The following is a 20,537-nucleotide window of genomic DNA, read 5'->3' on the forward strand; positions in this document are numbered from 1 at the left end:
AATATTACCGCAGTTGAGAGGGTGTTCACTCAGTGTGGATTCTTATATTGTTATGTTACCCACGGACAGTGGCAATGGAACCGTGGTGCTGGACAAACAGAATTGTTTTCAAAAAAAATTCTGCCTTTATTATTCGATGTAGCGTTTATTATTCGATACAGCATATGGCAGACTCGCTGCTGACCCGACAAAAAGGATTGAGAAAAAGATTAACAACCTCCTGAAGGGAAGTTCCTTGTCATGTGAGTCTTCCCTTATTGTGCTGCCCCCCTACATTTTACTGACTCCCGAAGATCCACAAGGAAGGAGGTCCCCTTACTGCTGCTGTCCGTAACGTTGCTCTGTCACAAAATGCCGTGCTACTCGGTTGAGACTATTGGTTGATCGGTCTGTACATCACATTAGGAACTCGGCAGATTTATTAGGTCGATTATATGAACTGTGTTTGAGTGAATCTGATATTTCATATTTTCTGATACGGCCTTCCTCTTCACTCGCGTTCCTCTGTCTCATTCATTACATTTAATTGCGGTTTGGTGAAGAATTAACTAATCTACTCTATAAGATAAAAAAAGACCCAACACGAAGGAATTATACGAATGGGACGTAAATAGGTAGATTAGAAGTTCAGAATTATTGGATGATTTATTCAAGAGAGAAAGAGTGACGAATTGAACAAGTCAATAACGTATTGGTCCAACTATGGACATTGTGCAAGCATTTATTCGGCTTGCACTGATCGAGAGGTTTCTTGGTGTCCTCTGGCAGGTTATCGTGCCAGATTCCGTCCAGTTGGCATTAGATCGTCAAAATCCCGAGATTATTGGAGGGCCCTGCCTATAATGCTCCATACGTTCTCAATTGAGGAGATATACGGTGACCTAGCTGGCCAAGGTATGGTTTGGCAAGCACGAATACAAGCATTAGAAACTCTATTCGTGCACGAAAGGGAATTGTCTAGCTGAAATATAATCCCAGGACAGCTTCCCATGCAGGGCAACAAAACGTGGCGCAGTATATCGTCGACGTACGTCTGTGCTGTTAAGTTTTCGCGAATGGCAACCATAGTAGTCCTTTTATGAAATGAAATATAACCTCAAACATCATTCCTGGGTGTCGAGCCGTATGGCGGGCGACAGTCAGATTAGTATCCCATCATGTCTCCACCCACGTCTACACGGTTCATCGGTGCTCGCTTCTAGCAGGACTTACCATCAAAGACAATTCTACCCCAGTCAGTGAGGTTCCAAGTTGAATGTGCCCAACGCCACTGCAGACGGGCTTATTACTGTACATAGACCACCGACAATCGGTGGGACGGGACCGTAAGCTCAGATTCCTCTCTGTGAGCAACCTATCAATGGTCCTTGTCGGTATTGAAGCACCATTTGCACGTCTTAATGATGAATCACGGGCTCTGAGGGTGTCTCTGACAATTTCTCGATCCTCACGTGCTGTCGTATCTCTTGGTTGACTGCTTCCGCCTTGACGCTGGGTTCGGCCATGGTTCACCCATTCGTGCCAGCGTCGTCAAATAGTGGTATCGCTCAAATTCAAATGTCGAGCGATTCGCCGGTTACTCCCATCGGCTTCTTTGAGCCCAACTGCTCTCTCAAATGCTCCAATCTTTCTGAGCTTTGCTGATATTGTTCACGCGGTATCTGCGAGGCATAGTTACTACCAAACTGAGAACACGGAATGAAATTCGTAAAGACTCATCTATGGGCCGCCGAAGTTTATTAGTTTCTGTATTCCGTGGATACTTTTACGAATATTTTTCTTTTCTTTTCTTTTTTCTTTTCTTTTCTTTCCTTTCCTTTCCTTTCCTTTCCTTTCCTTTCCTTTGTGTGTGTGTGTGTGTGGGGGGGGGGTTCCACTTACCTTCTATTCAGTGGCTACTTCTAAGAAGTTGGACGTGCCATTTATAGAGAGTCAACTCTCACTAATTTGTATCTTCAAACTAACAGTTGTCACCATCCGGCTCAGCGTGAAGGGATATTTTGTACTTCGTACCTTGGTTCATAGGCACCACATCATCTCAAATCCGAAAATTTTTCAGCTAAGTTAGGCAACTTAAAAAGTCACCTTTCACCAGAACGATTACAGTGACATTCAATTGACAAACGTGTGACATGATGACCAACCAGATGTCGGGTGAGTGATGCCTTAAGCAGGTACAATTTCCAATAGTGGCAGTCTTATTCTGCGGAAACTTGATTCGAAGTAGGTTTTCTCGCACATTGTCTAAGATTGGGGTCCTTTTAGCGTCTATGAATGATGATGTTGGTTTGCGTCAGATGTGTGTCTGTCGTATTCCTTGCAGCTGTGGTATCTGATACGTTGGTCAGGCCATTAGAACGGTGTAGGAGAAAATCTGCTATTGCAAATTATTGAGGTGGTACCGGTCACCTACACATTATAACAAAACAGAGTGTCTGGTGTACACCTCCGGCTATTTTGACTGTGTTATTAAGGAAATCGTAGTTGAAATTAAATTAGCAAATGACCTTATAAACAGAGACAGAGTTTTTTGCTTAAATTCTGCTAGGAATCCTGATCTCTCCCTGGTCAAACAGCAGTGGGACAGACTTAATTCAACTAGCTCACCCACTGGTGATTAATATTCAATATAGGTAACAACGGAAATTCCATGAAACTGTTAGCCTAATATTCTGTTGTCTAAAAGAAGTTTGGAACGCCGGAAGACGGGAACGAAATGCAGCAAATTTGCACAGAACCGATGATTGATGTAGAGATTGGAAGACGTCGCTGAACGTCAATAGTTACAGTGAATTGCGTCCAAAAAGGCTATTGTCGAAAATTCACCAGAAAGAGTAACATCTTTAAAATCCTGGGACTAAATGTCCAACTCTCCCTAAAGTGTAACATTCTAATGCAGCTAGTTCTAGGAAAAGTAGATTGCAGGCTGAGAAACATTTAAAGAATCTAAATAAAATGTAATTAATCCACGAAGAAAGTGCCTTACAAAGCACTCCCTCGACCGTTCCTAGACTATTGCTCAGGGGCTCGCCTACTCAGTCAGACACTAACCACACACACACACACACACACACACACACACACACACACATCCGCGTCTAGCGGGTGGCCGGGCTACAGGCGTCGTCCGCTACAACCAGTATAGGCACCTGCAAGCCAATCACTGATCTGAGGTCGCCTTGCGTGTTAGTAAGCTTTCTGGACAACATTACAGGCCGGTTTGTTGCGCTCGGAATGTCTGGCAGCCGCCACAAGAGACGGTACCGGCAGACCACGCATTCAAGATCGCGACACTGTAATCGCGGGGACCTCCGCGACGCCACGCGGCCACAAGCAGGTCGCGCTGTATAAGTGCGCCGTGATAGAATTTCTGCCGGCACTCAAACACGGAACGACAGTTCAGCCTCAGCTATCGAGCCAGTTCGCGTCAGGAGTTCTCTGGGCGATTACGCTAACCGCTGAAACTGTTCCTCAGTGAGAGTCTCCCCTGAGAAACGTCCTACAGTTCCAAAGCCAACCCGGGACCGAGCTGCAGCCATCATACCAGCCGTTTGCGGAGCAATTGTGAGACAGCAATCTTATCGTCATCACCACGCAGAACTGCCCTTCACTATTGGGTAGCCTGGACACTGTGTCATGACCAACTAATGTATGTGGATTCCAAGACAGTCATTCTAAAGCGTGGTCCTCCGTACTTCGACTTTCTGCCATTTTTCTGAAATAGTCATTCTTCAAGACATACTGTTGTAAAATGAACAAGTCACTTTTCTGATGTTATAACTGGAAGTAAGGAGAGAGGTACCATAGTTATTCTTGCTTAAGGGTCATCGCTTTGGTACCAAGACCACGATATCTTCTCTCCGGGTGACCGATGACCTCGCTGTTTGATCCCCTCACCCAAATCAACCAACCGACCAAACTTCTCCCCAGAGATCTTCATCATAGCATTAGTGCTGCGCGGGGTAGCCGTGCGGTCAAAGGCAGCTTTCCTCGGCTCGCGATGCTCATTCTGTCGGAAGTTCGAGTCCTCCCTAGGGCATGGGTGTGTTGTCGTTAGTGTAAGTTAGTTTAAGTTAGATTAAGTAGTGTGTAAGCCTAGGGACCGGTGACCTTAGCAGTTTGGTCCCATAGGAACTTACCACAAATGTCCATAACATTAGTTATGGAATATAAACTATCTGTTATTTTGTTTTTTATATATATGTAGACTGCAGAAACGGAAAAAAATCTTTGAACCAGTCCAGGATTCGATCCCGTGCCTCCTGCTCTTTAGGCAGATGCATTAACCACTACGCCACCCTGGAGCTGTGGCTTTGCACAGTCGCACGGACTACCTTAGGACCCATGCCTCCTCGGTCAAAATTCCGTCTTAGGTATCAGCCCACTTGGTATTCCCCCTAAACTCGAGCTGCACTGCAAAAGCTCCTAAGTATCGAACGAAACGGTGGATCCTGCCCGAAACAAAGGCATTGCTGCTTTAATTAAATGAAACTATACAGTTCCAGGTAACAGGTGTTTCAGACTGAAAAAAGGACTCTATAAGCGTGCAGTTTATTTTCTTTTAAGCAACATTTACTGCCGTTGATCACTGTTTGTAATGGAACTACAAGAATAGCCGTAGGTTTAAGGTATCCAGTCAATAAGTCAATATAAAACTGAAAAAAAATGCTAGAAAGTCATCTCAGGTCAAAACACAATTAACGTAGTCTGACACAAAAACACTTTTAGTAAACGTTACTTATAATGTGTGAATGTACAAATTTGTCTTGACTTAAATCTTTGTATTCCATGTACTGAACAAACTTTCTGAACAGACAACTGAAGTATTATGCAGTATCCAGTTTCTCGATTGCAGTCAGTATCCATTCTAGGCGCAACTTTCTGTAATCGTTTCACTTTTTAAAACATACTGTTATTTTTCCTGACTAGTACAGGCGAGTATATCAACTGCGCCTGTTCTTTGTAAGAGCCAGTAACGTACAAACACATTCAAAGTAAAAATTTTAAACCCCCACGCCTATTCTGCTCTACATCGCACTACATAACTTTTTGTACGTGTGCATACTTTTACACCGTAATGTCAGTCCACACTCAGAATACGACCATCCTTTTGGCGAGTCATGAAAGCAACTATTTTCAAAGCCCAATAATTATCAGCTGCTACGTTTTCTCTGTCCTACAATGTACTTAACACAACTACTATGGTATCTGCAGTTCAACGATGTTCAGCAGAAATCTTTCATATAAAATTTAAAAAAGTTTGATATGAAATCATTACATACTACGACCTACATTTGGTACAGTTTTTCTAGTACATGTCGTATGATTGTTCTTGACATAAAGATATTTCCGAAGTTATTATTTTGCCTACTAGGGACGGCGGGGAAGTACTTGTAAGCGGCTTGAGGTAACCAAGTTGTTCCAGCCACAAGCAGAGGGCATGACAATGTCCTTTACGGCGTACACCATCTTCATCCCGGCCTAATAGATCCAGAAAATGTGACAGAAAATAGAGAAACATTTAATATGACTACAGTGCAATGTGGCTGGTTCAAATGGCTCTGAGCACTATGGGACTCAACATCTTAGGTCAAAAGTCCCCTAGAACTTAGAACTACTTAAACCTAACTAACCTAAAGACATCACACACACCCATGCCCGAGGCAGGATTCGAACCTGCGACCGTAGCGGTCGCGCGGTTCCAGACTGTAGCGCCTAGAACCGCTAGACCACCGACAGTGCAATGTGCTGTGTCGTTATACACGTTACAAGGCTGCGAATGGTAAACTATTTCTTGTAAACACATTGGACAATTCGCCTTGATATACCTACATTGATTCACCGTGTTGTCGTGAGCATGTAAGAACACGACAGTTCCTTTCCTCCATTTTCCCGCATCTCCATGTCGATACTGAACACACACATACCGCATCGCTGACATGATTTACGTCACCGTTGCAGAGTCACATGGCTGCCTGGTAATATTTTTATGTCGTCTACAGCGGTCCAGAGAAACTAATGAGCTCTTTTAAAGGGACGACTAATATTTTGTGCTCTGAATTATTTTTCAACACTGATTCAAAGAAGAGGAAAAGAGAATATTACGTCTAGAATTAAAAACGTAGAATACCCAGTTAAAAAGAATTGTATAAACAGACTGTAGTACAAAAGAAAACGACATGCCACGAATGAATTATCCGGTTGGGGTGGAATTCGGCAGGTGTGATTTAAATGTACAGACAAACAAACAATTAAAATTTCAAAAAAATTCGGGATTTATTCAAGAGAAACAGCTTCAGAAACTGAACTAGTCAATAACACATTGAACCACCTCTGGCCTTTACGTAAGCAGTTATTTAGCCTGACATTGATTGACAGGGTTGTTGGACGTAGTCCCTAGAGACACTGTGCCAAATTCTGTCCAATTGGCGCGTTCCTTAAAACCTTTAGCTGATTGGACGACGCTATCTACAATACTCCAAACGCTCTCAATTGGGAAGACATTTGGCGACCTCGCTGGTCCGCAAGTGAGAACGTTTGGGGAATTATGTGCAAGGCCGTCCAACCAGCTCGGGGTATTGACGATCTAACGCGTTTGTTGGACAGAATTTGGCACGATATTCCGCAGAAGGACAGCCAGTAACTCAAGCAATAAATACAGAGTATAATGCTGATTGCATAGAGGTCAGAGGTGGCCCAGCGCTTTACTGACTTCCTCAGTTTGTAAAGCTCTTTAGCCGGCCGGAGTGGCCGAGCGGTTCTAGGCGCTACAGTCTGGAACCGCGCGACCGCTACGGTCGCAGGCTCGAATCCTGCCTCGGACATGGATGTGTGTGATGTTCTTAGGTTAGTCAGATTTAAGTAATTCTAAGTTCTAGGGGACTGATGACCTCAGAAGTTAAGTCCCCTAGTGCTCAGAGCCATTAGATCCTTTTTTTGTAAAGCTCATTCTCTTGAATAAATGAACTGTAATCATGCGCTTGTCTGTAATTGTACATCGAGCCTACTTACTTCCCACCCATTCGCCTAATCCGTTCGTGGTGCGTTTTTTTTTTCCTCCTTTCTTAGAGTGTATTTCAATTTTAGATATGGGAATGTAAATATTGCTATTGGAAAAAAATTCCTTACAAATTAAAAGCAATACCTACCTAGTTCCCTTTTATCCTCTCATGCAATATTTTGGGAGCAAATATTTTATTCCAGCCACTTTTGTTTTCATCTCCTAATTTCACTACTTCGGAGCGTGATATCCCTGTCGTTATCACTGTTTATTCTAACGTAAGCCAAGTATAATACACGTGATATCTGTCTGTTAAACGTCAATGTTTCTGATCAACGGAATTTGTGTGTCCGTCGCTATTACTGAGTATGACTGCTGTCATAAATGCAGTACGACAGAGAGGAAAGTTATTTAGAGATTCCGTGACATGCGAACAACACTGACATTTCTATCCTTCGTTTGAAGAGCTGTGCTGCGCCTGCAACACGATATCAAGTGTTTGTTACCTTGTGATTAGTTAAGCTGTGATAAAGTATATCGATCGTATGGAAATGTTTTCTTGAAATAAAAGAAACCTACAATCGCTTCCCTTGAATCAAGACTTATTATTTCCATCTTCATGCTACGACACAAACTGTGAACATAAATTATTACCTATTGATCAAAATGGCTCTAAGCACTATAGGACTGATTTTAAGTTTCTTGCTGTTCTAATTTCTGCTGCTTCTCATTACTTTCGTCTTTCTGCGATTTACTTTCAATCCATTTTCTATGCTCATTCCATTCAGCATATCATGTAATTCTTCTTCACTTTCACTCAGGATAACAATCTCATTAGTGAATCGTATCATTGATATCCTTTTACTTTGAATTTTAATTACACTCCTGAACCTTCCTTTTATTTCCATCATTTCTTCTTTGATGTACAGGTTGAACAGTAGTGGGGAAAGGCTTCATCCCCGTCTTACACACTTTTTAATCGAAGCGCTTCGTTCTTGGTCGTTCACTCTTATTATTCGCTCTTGGCTCTTGTACGTATTATAGGTATTACACGTCTCTCCATATAACTTGCCGCTACTTTTCTCAGTATTTCGAATATCTTGCACTCTTTCACAATGTCGAACCCTTTTTAAGGGTCGACCAATCCAATGAACGCGTCTTGATTTTTCTCTAGTCTTGCTTCCATTATCAACCGCAACGTCAGAATTGCCTCTCGGGTACCTTCATCTTTTCTAAATCCAAATTGGTCGTAATTTAGCATAGCCTCAATTTTCTTTTCCATTATTCTGTGTATTATCCTTGTCAGTGACTTGGATGCATGAGCTGTTAAGCTGATTGTTCAGTAATTCTCGTACTTTTCAGTTCTTGCAGTCCTCCGAATTGTGAGGATGATATTTTTCCGAAAGTCAGGTGGTATGTCGCCAGACTCATACATTCAACACACCAACGTGAAGAGTTGTTTTGTTTCCACTTCCCCCAATGATTCTGGAAATTCTGATGGCATGTTATCTATCCCTTCTATCTTTTCTGATCTCAAATCTTGCAAAGCTCTCTTAAATTCTGATTCTAATAATGTATCCCCTCGACTCCTGTTTGCTCTTCTATCACATTAGACAAGCCTTACCTCTCAAAAATGTTCAAATGTGTGTGAATTCCTAACGGACCAAAGTGCTGAGGTCATCGGTCCCTAGCGGGCCGAAGTGGCCGTGCGGTTAAAGGCGCTGCAGTCTGGAACCGCAAGACCGCTACGGTCGCAGGTTCGAATCCTGCCTCGGGCATGGATGTTTGTGATGTCCTTAGGTTAGTTAGGTTTAACTATTTCTAAGTTCTAGGGGACTAATGACCTCAGCAGTTGAGTCCCATAGTGCTCAGAGCCATTTGAACCATCATCGGTCCCTGGACTTACACACTACTTAAACTAACTTATGCTAAGAACAACACACCCATCCATGCCCTAGGGAGGACTCTAACCTGCGGCGGGAGGGGCCGCATAATCCGTGACATGGCGCCCTAGACCGCACGGCCACTCCGCGTGGCCCTTCCCCTCATAAGGGCCTCAATGTACTCTTTCGTCTTGTCCGCCTTCTCCTCAGAATTTAACAGTGGAATTTCCGACTCACTCTATATGATGTCACCGAATATTGTTTTGACATTCGTATATGCTGAGTCAGTCCTTCCGACAATCATTTCTTTTTCGATTTCTTCATATTTTCATGCAGCCATTTCGTCTTACCTTCCCTGCACTACCTATTTATTTCATTCCTCAGCGACTTGTATTTCTATACTGCTGAATTTAAAAAAAATATATAAAAAAACGTTCAAATGGCTGTAAGGCCTATGGGACTTAACATCTGAGGTCATCAGTCCCATAGACTTAGAACTAACTCAAGTACGTCACACACATCCATGCCCGAGGCAGGATTCGAACCTGAGACCGCAGCGGCAGCGCGGTTCCGGACTGAAGCGCCTAGAACCGCTCGGCGACAGCGGCCGGCATTACCTATTGCCTCAAACGGCTTCACTGTATTGCAATTTCTCAAAATAAACTTCTTCGAGTACTCTTATATTCAGTAATCAGCACTATCTTCCTCGTTCAGTGTTCAGTCTCAAAACAGTTATCACTCTACTTATTCACATAATCCGACCTCACTCGCCGATGTTTACTCACAAGGTACTACCCTAGTCTGTCCACTGCTCATGATCGTTCCACACTGTGCGCAGCTTCTCACCGTCCATCATTGCCTTGCTTGACGTCACTCTATAGGGATATACATATGTATGTACATCAAGCAAGGCAATGGTGGATGGTGAGAAGCTGCGCACAGTGTGGAACGGTCATGAGCAGTGGACAGGCTAGGGTAGTATCTTGTGAGTGAACATGGGCGAGTGAGGTCAGATTGTGTGAATAAGTAGAGTGATAACTGTACTGAGATGGAACACTGAAGGAGGAAGATAGTGCTGGTTACTGAATATAAGAGTACTCGAAAAGTTTATAAAAAATGGCTCTGAGCACTATCGGACTCAACTTCTGATATCATTAGTCCCCTAGAACTTAGAACTAGTTAAACCTAACTAACCTAAGGACATCGCACACATCCATGCCCGAGGCAGGATTCGAACCTGCGACCGTAGCGGTCTCGCGGTTCCAGACTGCAGCGCCTAGAACCACACGGCCTCTTCGGCCGGCTCGAAAAGTTTATTTTGAGAATATATATACTCGTATATATAAAAGAGAGAGGGAGAGAGAGAGAGAGAAAGAAAGAAAGTTTTTGCAGTATGTAGATGGAGGCATCCAAAACTGCTCGTCAAGTCTCAAAATGTTGACGGGAAGCGCCGCTTTGGTATCCTATTATAAACAAAATTATTTTTTAAATGAAATGTTACGTGTCCATTCGACATAGTGGTCGGAAGTTAGTCTACTGCGAGATTCGTTTTAGTGATATTTATTAACAGGATAGTAGGAACACCAAGTATAATCAGCACTGCAGCAGCGACAACACCACTCCGGCCCACCCTGACGGCGGCAGCGCTGCTTAGTCGTTGCTGGAATACTGATTACACTTCGTGTTTTTACTGTCTTGTTAATAAATATCACTCAAACGAACCCCGCACTAGACTAGCTTGCGCCCGCTTTTTCGAATAGATACGTAAAATTCCGCTTTAAAAGTCATTTTGTTCGTAACTGGAAACAAGATCTGGTGAGCTGTATTTCTTTGTCGTGATTCCAGCTTCATATTGCAAAAACAAAACTATAAATATCGCCTAAACACCAGAGAAACTGTGCCTGGCGAATATCAAGACGGAGACGCTCGATATATTCTCTACTGACGCCCTGTGGCCACGTTGAGGCGTAGCGCTGTATACCGATCCTGCCTTGGAGGCGGTTAAGTGGGAGGTGTGTCAGAGCTGGATAGTGACAGATGGTGACGCGAGACTGGACGCGCACGTAGTTTACATATCAGCCTGTAGAGGACAGTATTGGATAGGGGACTGTGATTTAGTTTCGATTGTGCCCACTAGAGTGCACTAAAGAAATAGAATGTTTTTCATCAACTGTTCTAGTATTTTCATAGAGTGTTATTATGTCTTTTTGTGTATGTAAAATGTTATAAATGTGTTTTAGCAGTATGAATGATGCGTGAGTGTGGTTTAAGGTTAATATGAAGATAATTGTTTAACGAGTTGTGTAGCGGGATTTAGTGTGGGAACATTTCGAAGAAGTATGGATGTAGACAAAGGGGATTTTTGTAGAAAATATTGGTAAATTAAGTTTATGGTAAAGGGAAAGTTAATTCAGGTATAAATAACAATAGTAAATAACTTTATGCATAAACAAAACTTCAGCATAGTAGATAATTACTTCGGTAAAAAGTGCAGTCGTTAGGTTTACTATTTTACGATTGGTTATTGATGAAAAGCGCGGACTGACGCGGGAGAATGTTGTTTTGCTATTGGCTGTTGAGTAAACTAACCAATGGTAAAGCAATATTCTTCGCGCGCCTTTCTTTGCTGGCAGAGAAGACTTGGAGTATTCTAGAGAGGAATCGGAGCATAGCCATGAAACATTTCGGACGTGTGTAGCAGTAGTTCCGATGGAAATGATAAGTTGCCAGATCTAGCAGTGTTTCATACATCAAAAGTGTTGTAAAGTTACGGCATAATTATTCCGATGGGTGTGTAGAAATTTCGGAATTTGTAAGTGAATTTGTGACGAGAAAAGACATAAATTCCGCGTGGCGTCTTAAGCAGGTCGGTGGCTAAAAACTGTGACTGCATTTGGTACCGACTGACTTAATATTTGTCGAGCATTCTCAATCAAAAACAATCCGTATTTTTGTAGCTATTACGTTTTCGTGAGAAGCAACACCATATACTTGCTAATGTGAGCGAAAGGGATTGTGAATGGCTGTGTTAAGACTAGTACGGGCTTGGCAGTGATACTTGTTCACCTACAGAATATATTAATCAAGGACAAAATTTCCAACCTTTCATTTCGTGTGAAAACTTTCTCCCGAAACGTAGATTAATGACTTCAATTGCAGCTTGGTTCACGTCGAAGTACAGTAGGTCTCGCTCGGCTTCCCTACTGATGATCTGCTGAGACAATGTTAACAGGTAGATGCAGGTTCGTCGTAAAGGGACGGAAGTAACCGCACCGCCGCAAAGTCACTTCGCCGATTTGAGGATTTCCATTTATTACAACAAATATCTTCACATTGTTGTACTGCGAATGCACTACTCCTTCAATAACTTTCTTTTCTGTTCGGCGCTTTCTTGTAATCAGTCGTCTACATACTCTGAGTTTGAGGTCAGTGGTCATTTACATGTTACTTTTATACATAAAGTTTGCCTGTAACTGAATGAAAAGGACGGTAACATCTGAGGTTCCCCTAGAAATTGTCACCTTTCTAGTGGAACAGACGCCCAATTTTATTGCAAGATCAATTTTGAAGATAAAGCTCTCGGTATCAAACGTCACGCTCTGAAAATAACTCACAAATACACTGGTCGTATTCTTGTTGCTACACTAACGCGTACACTTAGCTTTTTTCCTTGCTGCAACTGTAGTGCAACGACGTAAGTTTTTGTATAAATGATTTTCTTTTGACATATGACCATGTGTAGACTTCGTCACCTACGTCAGTTACAACGCACTTCAAAATTATTTAAATTCTTTTTAAATTGTCTCTGAATGGTTCTTGAACGAAACTGTAAAACATCATCATTTGAGTCGTATGCGCAGAATTACGTCACTCAGTCCAATTGGTTTGCGCAAACATTTTGAATTTGGATGTCGTTTGTTTCTTCTCAGACATTATATTAATGAAAGTTATCTGCTTTAATAAATATTAGAACCACATTGAATAAACTTTCAAGCCGGCCGAAGTGGCCGTGCGGTTAAAGGCGCTGCAGTCTGGAACCGCAAGACCGCTACGGTCGCAGGTTCGAATCCTGCCTCGGGCATGGATGTTTGTGTTGTCCTTAGGTTAGTTTGGTTTAACTAGTTCTAAGTTCTAGGGGACTAATGACCTCAGCAGTTGAGTCACATAGTGCTCAGAGCCATTTGAACCATAAACTTTCAAGACTCAAACTCGCGATGAACGTTGTCAAAATTAATAATCTTGTCAAATAAATCCGTAATGCTTCTTCCTTAATATCATTCTTCATAAATAAATTCTCGGAACACGTATTCAAACTTTTGTAGAATACACTACTTTATTATCTTCCTACATATAGACGTGAACCTGATCCTTGACAAGATAGGACTGAACTTTTTACAACATGATTAACTTTCTATGACGTCATTGTTGTACAAACATTACAAATTCTATTTTTTTCAGTTTTTAGAAGCACGACGCAACAACTCGGTTTCAGGATCTTCTGTTGCTCTCTGGCTGTCGACTCGCGACGTATAGTGGCCAGCAATTTTCTCTCTGGCCCCGTCAGTGAAGATGCTGTCTCCGTTCGTTGCGCCGCCCTCTCCGTACATGAAACACAAAAAATAAATACAAAACTTTAGATAATTCACAACAATTACAAAGATTACAAAAATACATAAACAAACCACTAAATTAAACTTATATTCACCTGCAAACTGGGCCGACACTAGTGGATGGGTGACGCTTCAATTTCACGTCCCACTACACAACACAGGACGACACACACCTCTGTCGCCGCCCCTGGCCGCTCCTGCATCCCCACTCCTGGTCTCCAGTGGCTCGCTCCTTGTTGCAGCCAAGTGCGGAACCGCCCATAAATTTGTTAATCTCACGGTTTCCGTCTGCTTGGTTGCTGGCTGATAGACGACAGTGCATAAGAGGCCTGTGTCATCTGGTTGACAATGCCTGCTCCGAGGCGTTTCACAATAGGACATATGCCAAGTTTCTTCGAAAGGAACCTGCGTAGACGTCAATTTACAGACCCAATCGACGTCGTCAGTTAGAGGCCATATTCATACATTAACACTTTGGAAGCGATTGTAACACAATCTTAACCTTTTCTTACGTATCATAAAATGTAACACGTATTAAAATAATTTTAAAAAATACCACAGAAACTATCGTTATTATGAAACTGTGCAATTAGTTCTGTCGAGCTACATTTTTCAGTTATTACCTTATACCTAAAATGTAATTTTTGCGGACCTCCAATGTTTATCAGGAAACTAGGTAGTTACGTTTATGATGCAATGACGTTTGAGGATATTACGCACCATTCAGCCATACTAAAAATAAATTTAATACCTGCTACATTACTCAAATCGTATTTTATGTATAAATTCCTTAAGGGGATACGGAATCACCTATCCCCGCAATGTTAATATATGCCTACTATAGGGAACATTTTCTCACAAACTACTGGAGACAGAGAGGTAAAAATTTTACTGTATGTGCATTCATATGTTACAACAATACTGAAACAACAGTTTATTGTCAAAGTATTTTCTTACAGAGATATTGTACATTTATTTTTAAGTAAATTTTTTCCATCGCTTTTTACTAGACTATCACCCCTAAGTCTTTTGTAAATCAAGTAATTAAAAAATCGTTGTTTCAGTATGTAATAGGGACCTATGTCACTACGTCATAAAAATTTCAGACTTCTAGGTTGACCAGTACCTGAGATAATGTTCCTAGATGAAGTAAAAAGTAAACTTACGGGAAACGGAGAAAGAAGATTAAAACATTCCTGATCCGTAGCTAATACCCCCTTCACAGTCTTCATAATCATCTTCAAGTCTTCTTTTGGCACCCCTCTGCACCTGTCTTGCTTTTTTCACTAATGTCTTGATTATATTATCAGCATGCCTTAGTCTGTGCTGATCTAAAAAGAACATAGCACGTACCGTACGGGAACCAACACACATACCCAACTTTTGAAGGACCTGGCATTTAGTTATATTTCCAAGATTGAAGGTTGCCACAGCATCATACACACCAAAATGTAGTGTATTAATTCCGACAAACACTGTTTTTGGGAGACGATGCCATATCACACTATTCAAGCACTCGTTGGGGTTCTGCGTTTTTCCGTGAAGACATTTCATCAGAAGACTTCTGTCAGCCAGATCTCTGAAAATGGGCTTTATTTCTGCCATGATGGCTGATGGTAGACTGTGGTGGTGAATGTATTTCTCTCCTGTTGTTAGTCCTCTATTGTATTTACACCAGCTGTTTTCACCTTTGGGGCACAAACCATGTTGTGGATGCTCATCCGTGGATGCGGTGTGGAAATATAAAGCCCCTATAGCTCTCCTCATTTCTTCAAGATTGCCTGTATTTTGCCTGATTGCAAGGCCATAGCAGTTCTGAATGTGGTCTATTATGGAATCAGTCAATCTTCCTCTGCCATCCAAGGTTTTCCCATCATCTAGTTTTTTCCCTTTCATAACTGATTTTAACCTTCTCAGCCTGGCACCCATTCTCTTCTGCACATGTCCTATACATTCAAGTTTGCTTATATTTACACTGTTCCCATATGGTTTGCTTTCCAAAACTTCTTTGAATGCTTTAGAGTCACCATCTCCCAGATATTTGACATAGCGAACATTATACCACTGTGAAGAGCGATGAAAAATTTTCTTCACCCCAGCAACCTCCATGCCACCACTACTACCATAATAATTAGCAATACAGTCATCACTGTGTTCATTTTTCAGCCTGCCTGTGCACCTACAGTATTTAGACATTATTGCAACATCAATAACCTTGCCAGTATCAACACTAGTTGCTGTTACAACACCATTGTTGGAGGTGTGGCCCCTTTTCTGCCACGTGCCATCAAACGCCACTGTGAGGTCACGACTGCCGTCATTTTCTTCCACTGCTTCTTCCACAGCAACCTGCATTGACTTCTGTGCTACATCTTCAACTGCAGATCCTAGTACATAATTGTAAGCTTCAAACTTTGAAGGTGCACTTGGAAGATTTAGAACACCACATAGCATATCACCAGCTGCTTTGCCCTTACCAATTGCTCGCAATCCATAAACTAACCTAATATTTACACTATAAAGTTCAGTTTTCTTGTATCCATTATTTACAGTTACTGAAACCGAACTTGGAAACTTACAGCTGTATTTACAAACACTGCATATTAAATTAAACTGGGCAGCCAGGCCAACATGGGATTCTACTTTCAGAGAAACGTTTCCATGACATTTTTTGCAGCACAAACTGTTTTCAAGAGCTTCACACAATATATTCGTATCAATGAGTTCAAAACCTTCATTCCCTCTATCAAGTAAATTATATTTCTCTTCCAAATCTCTTAGTTTTTTATGAGAAGCACTGTTTTCATTTGGTGTAAGTTCGTTCGGCAAATCAGTAATAAGTGGATTCACATTTTCCAACAGTGATGATGATGAACTGCTTTGCTTTGCTAATGAATCATTATTTCTTTTCTTTTGCCAGTTCACACGCTTTTTAAATACTTTTGCTTTAGCTCTAGGCATTTTCACTGCGAAAAATGAAGCACTAAATACGAAATAACTCAACAACAACTACTTTCTTATATCACACTGTTTACAAAACAGTCCCGCCACAAAGTCAAAGAGTAACTTGAGGAAACCAGAGAGAAACATTTTCGGGCAACTAGTGTATAAATAGTCGCTGGAAACCGGGATATTTGAATTCATGTCACTTTAAAGGTACTGCCAAAAAGTTCATGGTCAGCCACGAGAGACGTGTATAACTAAAGCGCAATACCCGATCTCACAAATATATAAAAATAAAATAGTTATAATTGTAGTAGAGCTATGTATGATACGTCATTTTAAAGAGGAAACATGGCAGAATATAATACGCCAATAAAAAAAAATTCGATTTTTTAACCCAAAATCCGATTCCGTATCCCCTTAAATGAGCAAGGTAGCATTGCGTTGTTGATACAAGACTCGCATTTGGTCCAAACCCTATTTTGCAGGTTATCTGTTACTTTCCTACATAATCTCGGCAAATGAAAGAATGAGTGCGCAACAGTATTCAGCTGTTCTTAGAAGCGAAAGTAATGTTTCAACTTTTGACGTCTTACTTTCCGCATTAGTGTGTAGCGGAACACCATCCTGATTTTTTATGCACGAAAATATACATATCTTCCACTAGACTTCTACATAACTTGTCTCTAGTGAGATACAATTCTCGTAATGAGACAGAAGTATTCCAACTCCGCCATCGGAGAAATTTTCCACCTGTCAGTACAAGCTGTTACTTGCTCCTGAAATTCAAGGAAAATGGAACCCAAGCACAGTTATCAAGAAATATTGGTTCTGAGGTCATTACTCTGGCCCAACAATTCTTCCGTCATTTTTAACTATTTCTCACTTCGATCTTCATTGCAGACAGCTTTAAAAAGATTATTTGCAGCCGCCTGCTAACAGGGTGATTCACTCCCTGAATCGTGCCCGCAAACAAACTCTTACAGATGGCAGATGTATGTTATGTTCGATTTTCCCATGTTCAATACACACGCGAAAGACATTTCGACTTTGTTATTATGGCCCCTGTCACCGTTCGTAAACACATCGAAACTACGAAGAAGGTATATGGCTAGCCAGACCAACAGACTTGGTTCGGCCCATGCGTATAAAGGCAGCCTCATCGCTGCGTGACCTGGATTTATTTATTCTGCTGTATCTGTATCTACATTGATGGCATGGTCATCAGAGATGGAACACACGTTCGATACGTGAAATGGATTGGTAAGAAATTAGCCAAGGCTTTGTCAAATTGATGTGGAAGCTTAAATATATATGTTCCGATGGGGACTTTAACCCACTGCTCCCGAAAGTGGGTCTAGTGTGTTTACGACTGCACCTTCTCTACGTGACTTCTCCAGGAAGAACCTACGTCGTACAGCAGGTGACCTCTACTTAGCTAACTTCGGCAAGAAGGAAAAGCATAATCTAACCAACAGTGTTCTGAAAATTATCAAATTAGCCGTGCGTTGTAATATATATCTTCGTGGATGGGTTGACTTCTTATTCCAACCTCCTGCATGGACTGGACATGCCCTTAATGGAATCTTGGTCTACCAACAGAGCGAGTAGGACTTGGAATTGCCTCTGCAACAACTCTGGGTAACGACTTCTCCAACACCCTTGGGTCACGATATTTGAAAATCGATATCCATCTGATACATCATATCGGATACATCTCCATCGCTGACTTCACCAACCTTCCTTGGAAAAGGTCCAAAAGTCTGCCATCTTTCCAAGATGTCCGGAGGTGGTAGTTAGTTGCATGAGTAACCGCTTGCGTAAAGAATGTGGTTTTTACCCTTTCACTTCGCCTTGACGGCAAAGAGGAGGAGGGGGGGGGGCGGAGGCAATTACGCCAAGGCTCCAGATTATATTGAAAGCTTCAGGACATGTGACATTTGGTGATCCGTCCGTCGAATGGAGATGTCAAGCTCGGCGACCATCTTGCTGCCACAGGGTTTCATCCACAGGCAACACAAACATAACACCACATTACATACAGCTATTATAGATACATTTCAACACACAAGTCTCACACTTCGCAAGGGAAAGGGTTCATTGTGCATGAAGGACAAAAAGCCTTGCCAATTAGGCTGCTCAACCTGCCCTTCGGGTCTCCCAGTCAACAGTGCCATAAGACGGTACTTTATTTGCAAGTTCTGTCATATGGTAGGTACGATAAGCAATAATGTCTCTATCAACAAAACTTTCAAGTCCAGGTACGTTAGGAACTCCACTACCTCCACGTACAATGGCTACAGTGAGCCAACAATTACCATGATCAAAAGTATCATTAATGTCAATGCTGCAATTAAGTCTGCAACCACAGAAAATACAAGGTCCATCGACGAGAGCGTGGCCAGCAACACTCTTTAGTGGTATGCGGTTCTTCTTGTCTCCAGCTGTTGTAGCCACTGTGTAAAAGTACTCTTCGACGGTGTAAACCTTTATTTTGTCTTGAGTGTCTTTGAATAGCGACCTATTTCACAGATTGTCAAAATATTTGCAGTTTAGATATATACTCTACAAAATACTACAGTCATGGGGGAGGGTACTTCTTCCTATTATTAGAGACTTTGTCCTATATCAAACTTCCTGGCAAATTAAAACTGTATACCGGGCCGAGACTCGAACTCGGGACCTTTGCCTTTCGCGGGCAAGTGCTCTACCAACTGAGCTACCCAAGCACGACTCAAGCCCCGTCCTCACAGCCTTACTTCTACCAGTACCTCGTCTCCCACCTTCCAAACTATACAGAAGCTCTCCTGCAAACCTTGCAGAACTAGCACTCCTGAGAGAAAGGATATTGCGGAGACATGGTTTAGCCACAGCCTGGGGGATGTTTCCAGAATGATATTTTCACTCTGCAGCGGAGTGTGCGCTGATACGAAACCTCCTGACAGATTAAAACTGTGTGCCGGGCTGAGACTCGAACTCGCGACCTTTGCCTTTCGCGGGCAAGTGCTCTACCGAGTTCGAGTCTCGGCCCGGCACACAGTTTTAATCTACCAGGAAGTTTCATATCAGCGCACACTCCGCTGCAGAGTGAAAATCTCATTCTTTGTCCTATATCGTTTAACAGTGGGAAATAGAGGTTTATACAACTCAATACTTCCCCTGTTCCGTGTTACATTCTTGCAATAACCCTTAGGAAAGAGATAGAATAATTGTTGCACACAGTGCGTGTCCACAATCTGCGCAATGGCGACAATGCCACACATCTTGTTTTTTTTTCCCTGTTTAAATGAGGGTTGTCATTTGCTTTCACTAATGAAGCCACACTTACGTGGAATGGAATCAGCAACACACGTAGATGTTACTGATGGTAGCCAGAAAATCCACACGCTGAAGGGAAACGAATTTTGAAGTTAGATTATTGATGAATGTTTGGTGCGGTATGATCAGTAACATGTTGATAGGGCCACTCATTGTAAAACAACGAATGACGGGAGAGAATACTCTTTTTTTTCTTGTAACTTCATTAGTTGAACAGCTTGAAGACGCAATGTACTTCCGGCACGATGGAGCCTCTCCGCATTTTATCAGACTTATCCCGAAACATCTCAACCGCCCTTACCCTAACCGCTGGACTGGTCTTAGTAGTACAATTAACTGGTCGCGAAGATCGCCAGGCCTCACGCCAATACATTTTTTGTTTATGTTGTTGGATGAATTCTGAGCTGTATAAATGAAAGGTGACTACGCGAGATGAACTGCTTGGTTGCATCATGGATGCTGCTATGCACTACAGAGTCGTCATGAACTGCCTGTGAAGACGGAAACATGAAAGTAGCAGGTAGTAACCAAGCTGTAATTAGTCTCTTGACATATTTGTTACTCAGAAACGAACACCTATCATATAAAATATAAAATAGGTCTGCTGCGACTGCAGCTAGCGAAGGCGTGTCACGGGCGACTCTCATTCGTCGACCTGTACTTCGTTCTCCCTAACAGAGTGGGGACTTACTAACATAGCCTCCCTGCCCTTTTCTCACGTGTGAATTGCTATTTTCTGTACTGTTGAACATTTAATAGTGTGGAGGCGACTTTTTGCACTGT

At 42.0% G+C, this 20,537-nt stretch overlaps 1 non-coding gene across 1 annotated transcript; it reads right to left on the bottom strand.

The window, feature by feature from the left end:
- Window positions 1-19,091: 19,091 nt before the first annotated feature.
- Window positions 19,092-19,166, bottom strand: Trnas-cga. The gene has a single exon. It is a non-coding gene; the product is annotated as a tRNA-Ser (tRNA).
- Between the last annotated feature and the right edge of the window lie 1,371 nt (window positions 19,167-20,537).

Source organism: Schistocerca americana, chromosome 6 (genome assembly GCF_021461395.2).
Source record: "Schistocerca americana isolate TAMUIC-IGC-003095 chromosome 6, iqSchAmer2.1, whole genome shotgun sequence".
Classification (NCBI taxonomy): Eukaryota; Metazoa; Arthropoda; class Insecta; order Orthoptera; family Acrididae; genus Schistocerca; species Schistocerca americana.